Raw genomic sequence first — 4,990 nt, 5'->3', positions numbered from 1 at the left:
CTTTTTCGAGGAGGGGCGGGGCAGGCTTCAGGGGGCACCGTTGAGAATTCAAGCCCTGAGTTCCCCAGGACAGAAAGGCCTGGCCTCTCAGGCAGCCCAGAGAGAAGACACAGGCAGGCTCAGAAGCTCAGCGAACTTGATCAGGGAGATGGGTGGGGGTTGGGATTTGGAGTTGTGCAGGTCTGGCTGTGCAGGCCTGTCTGAGCAGGCTTGCTCTTCTTTTCCACACCCATGCCAATTTATCCACTTACCCAAACCCAGTGCCTTAAAATAACGAGTCTTAGCCAGGTGGTGGTGACACACGCCTTTAATCACAACACTCAGGAAGCAGAGGCTGGTAGATCTCTGAGTTTGAGGCCAGCCTGGTCTACAGAGCTCTAAGATAGTCAGGGCTACACAGAGAAATCCTGTCTTGAAAAAAGAGTCTTCCATTCTGTGTGAACTCCTGATCCTCAAGCAGGTTCCATGGAAAATTATTTATTATTATTATTATTATTGACAGGGTCTGGCTATGCAGCTCAGGTTGGCCTGGATCTGAAGACCTTCCTGCCTCTGCTTTCTGAGAGCTGGGAGGAGGGCAGGAGTGTGCCGCCTTGCCTGTCTTGGGTGAGTCTGGACTCTGTCCCCACGACAGTGTGATGCAGGCAGCTCCCCTGGCTTTCAAGGCCCTCAGTCAAGCATGCACCCACCTCCCCTGGCCTGAACACTGGTGCTGGCTGATACCTGTTACTGTGATCCAGAATGTCCCTGAAGAGTGTCTGGGTTCCTAAGAGAGTTCGTTACACAGAAGCCTACCATTCTTCACCCCTGCAACACTGTATCGGTCCAGGATATCCCAACGCCAGATCAGGGCCAGTGACTCACAGGCCAGTGACTAGATGTCAGAAAGGTAGATCTGGAGTCAATAGGGCTTGGGTCATTGTTAGGCAGTGGTCTGCGGCAGCTGTGGTGTCTTGGTGATGGGAAATGCTTCCTGTGATGTGTGTTTTCCCCTCCCGCCCACTAGCTCACTCCCTGTCACCTTTCCTCTCTTGGAGCATCCATGACTGTCTACACCTCAGGATGTCTAGGCTGGGTTCTTCCATGTCCGCTGGAGTCACCAGGGCATCCCCCATGTTAGACCCCAGGCTTTCCTCTGATCTTTATTTTCTACAGAGGGGGTATGGAGGGGGCTCAGGGTGGGAAATGTATTTGCCAATGATCCACAGCAGGGCTTGAAGGTCACCTTGCCTTTTGCCCAGCACAATGGTCCCCCTTTTTGTAAACCACAATGACTTCCAGAAGAAGGGTCTTGGGGGGCTTGATCTGGGCCTCAGACTATAGCAAGGATTCTCTTCATTATCAGAATGGTGAGGGGTGGAGGCGGGGGTAGGCAAGGCTGGGGCAAAAGTCTGCGTCTGCCTGATTTTGGTCTCCACCTACCTCAGTCTCCTCTTTGCTTCATATAAAAAGGGTCCGGGAGCCTACCTTCTGGGGTGTAAAGATCACGTAGAGAAAAGGCAGAGGTTGAACCACACTTCTTAAAACCCTCTGAATGCAGAATGACAGAGTGAGCGTGTTAGAGGGGACCCCCAAGCTCTGTCCTAAAAGGGAGACACCCTGTGCCCCTCAGCTGAGTCCTTCTGCTTCTGGCTGGCCCAGCCTGGCCCCTTGCCCAGCTCTCCAACTAAACAAGTTCAAGACCTGAAGAGTAACTAGATGCATAAAGTTGGTGGGAAAAAAAATCTGGATATAAATAAGTATTCCTGGGGCATTCCACCTCCTGCAGGCATGAACTTTGAATAATTGGAGCGAATTATGCCGAGGACTAATCAAAACTTTTTTTTCCACTTGCTAATTACCTCTGGGCTTCATCAGTGTCACAGTCTAATCAACTCCAGACATCTTAATTGACCCTTGGGAAATGCCAGAACCGGAGGGCTTTGGTGTCACAGCGAGGGGGGCTGGGAGCTAGGAGGCTGGGGTCCTGGATGGAGCCGTCTTGGCCTGGGGAGGGGGCTGGATATGGGGAGGACGTCTTTCCCTAAAGACGCTGTCTCTGCTCAGTAGGGAAGAGACCTTGCTCTGTCCTGCAGGCCCTCGGACAACCTCTTCCACATCCTCTGTGGGTTTTAGCCATTGAATGGATGGAGTTCAGGTAGGGTTTGTTCTGGGTGGCCCCAGGGGTAGGGAGTTCAGGTAGGGTTTGTTTTGGGTGGCTCCAGGGGTAGTGTTGATTTATTACAAAGTGGGGCTGGGTAGCTCTGGGATGCTCCACCGGGTGGTGGGGTCTGGAGGGAGCCCTGGGTGTCTGCAGGAGGGTTTCACTCTTTCCCCCAAATGAATCCATTCGCTCAGGATGAAAGATCTCTCTTCTAAGAACAGAACTCAGCCCTGAGGAGAAGCCCTGGGAGGCAGAGTCCTGAGAAGCAGGAAGGCTTGGGAAAGTGGAGAAATCTGCTCCAGGAGGCAAGGCAAGGAGTAGGGAGGGAGAGAAGAGCCCTGTGTAGGTGGTGGGGTCCAGAAATGGCTCGGTCCCGGGAAGTCTCTCGCGTCCTCTCTGTCCCCTGCCTCCTGGATTCTGCCGGTCGTCTTCCTGCCTTCCTCCCCATTTCCTCACCTCCCCATCTGTCCCTGCCTCCCTCCTTGCTCTCTCCATCTGTCTCTCATAGGGTCTCCAGGGAGGCTGCTCAGGGTACACAGCTGGGCTCGGGAAGCTGTGGGGCCTCCAGTGACTGATGTCACCCTGGGGCTGACTGGGTGGCCCCGTATAGTCCCCTCTACAGTCCCCCATCAAGGAGAAGACCCCGGCATGTCTCTGTGCCAGCTAACCTGGTATTTCAACTATTTTCTGGATACAGTATTCTCTGAATACTGAGAGAAAGAGAGCTCCTTGCCCAGGGGCCAGGCTAGCCCACCCAGGGCCATTTATAAACTGTAGTTAGAATGCCATCCTTGACCTCAGTGTGAAGACACCTCAGGGGATTCTTAGGGACTCTTTTGTGATACCGGTAATGGAACTTATGGGCTCTAGCATGCTAGGTAACTGCTCTGTTGCTGAGCTACCCTCAGCCCTCACTGGGGGATTCTAGGCAGGTGCTCTACCACTGAGCCACACCCCAGCCCCTCACTGGGGGATTCTAGGCAGGTGCTCTACCACTGAGCCACACCTCCAGCCCTCTTTTTATTTTAAGACAGTCTCCCTGAGTTGTCCCTGCAGGCCTGGAACTCACTCTGTAGCTTAGTCTGGTTCTAAACTTGTAATCCACCTGCCTCACCCTACCAAGGAGCTGCAAAAATGTCTGAGCTATCAGTCCTTGCTTTTTTTTCTGTCTGTTCGGGGTTGAGGCTTAGTCCCCCTTGTGCTTCGGGAGAACATTCCACAGTATGGGACTGTGGACACACTGAAAACCATTTAGTAACTAGTGCTTGGTACCTTTTGTTCCTGGTGGGATTTCACAGACAGGAGTGGGGTCTGACTGGGGCAGCACCCTAGTGGGCACAGACAGGGCGCTCTGAGTCCAGCCCCTGCCCTGGGAGGGTCTGTCTGTTGTTGCATGGGACCCTACCTGTGCAACTTCAGCAGCAATCCATCCCTCCAGCCCAGAGCCCACCCACCCAGTCAGGCCCCCAGGCCTCAGCCCCCAGGATGGACCAGCTTCGCCTCCTTGGCAGGCAGGAGCCATTCATCTCCACTCTGTGATAGATGGTCTGTCCTGTTTCGCGCCCGCCCGCCGCTCTTGCTTTTTCAGTGGCAGAATAATGTTTACGGGTTCCCAGGGCAGTGCGGCTCTCCTTCCCCCACCCTCCCTTACCCACCCTCCTTCCTGCACATTGGGGACTCTCGGTGGTATCAGGCGGGTTGTTGGGCTATTTTCAGTCTCTTAATTTGCTGTCCCCATCTCCTCTTTCTTCTTATTGCAATTTTTTTTTTGGCAGGGGTTGGGGGAGGGCCTCTGGAATGAGGCAGATATTTTCCTGGTGAACTTTTTTTTTCAAAATAAAAACCATCATTTATGATTATTTTCCTTCCCTATTCGCTGTCAGCCTCTGCGTTTGGTTCCTTATCGGTGTGACTTCCCTTGTCTCCCCCCTCCCAGCCCAGCTCCCCCCCCCCCCGCCTCCCTGACACAGGGAGCTAAGGGTTTGCTGGAGAATCTGAGACCCTCCTGCACCTCATCATCACATGCCCCCTGCCCTGCCTCATCCTGGGACTCTGTCCCCAGGGCCTCCCCTGCCATGCCTTCCCTGTAGGATCTGTGTGAGGCCACTTTAAAGCTCTCATCTTTCCATAGACACAAACTTAGGCCTGTTGATCACTCATTCATTCAACAAACACTCCCAGAGGCTTCACCCCTTTTCCTGTGTATATGCATGGTGTGTGTGTGTGTGTGTGTGTGTGTGTGTGTGCATAATGAGGTCATAGGTCAGTGTCCAGTGTTTTCCTCAATTTCTTTCCCTCTTAGTTTTCTGCATGTGCATGTGTGTGTGAGTGTGAGTGTGTGAGTGTGTGTGTGTGTGTGATAGTGTATGTGTGGTGGGTGGATATGGTTGATGTCATGTCAGGAATCATTTCAATGACATTTCTGCCTTATTCGCTTTTTTTCCCCCTGAAACAGGGTTTCTCTGTGTAGCCCTGGCTGTCTTGGAACTCACTCTGTAGACCAGGCTGGCTTTGAACTCACAAAGATCCGCCTGCCTCCAGAGTGCTGGGATTAAAGGCGTAGGTCATCACCGCGCTGCTACCTCTGGGAGTCCTCTCTCTGCCTTTTGAGGAGGGCTGTCGTGCCTACCCAGCTTTTATATGGGCTTTGGGTATCCTCTAGCTTGAATAGTTTTAATTGCTGAGTCATCCCTCAGCTTCCTGAGGATTTTTTTTATGGCTCACGAAAAGCCATACACACAACTAAGCGGGAATCCACCCTAATGTATCCCTATCTACCTGTGTCTCAGAGATATTCTTCCTCTATGTTCATAAAAATGGAGTCCTGGGCTTCCTTTGACTTTGCTG

The sequence above is a fragment of the Microtus pennsylvanicus genome, chromosome 1, assembly GCF_037038515.1.
Source record: "Microtus pennsylvanicus isolate mMicPen1 chromosome 1, mMicPen1.hap1, whole genome shotgun sequence".
Lineage (NCBI taxonomy): Eukaryota > Metazoa > Chordata > Mammalia > Rodentia > Cricetidae > Microtus > Microtus pennsylvanicus.
This window is presented reverse-complemented; position numbering follows the sequence as displayed.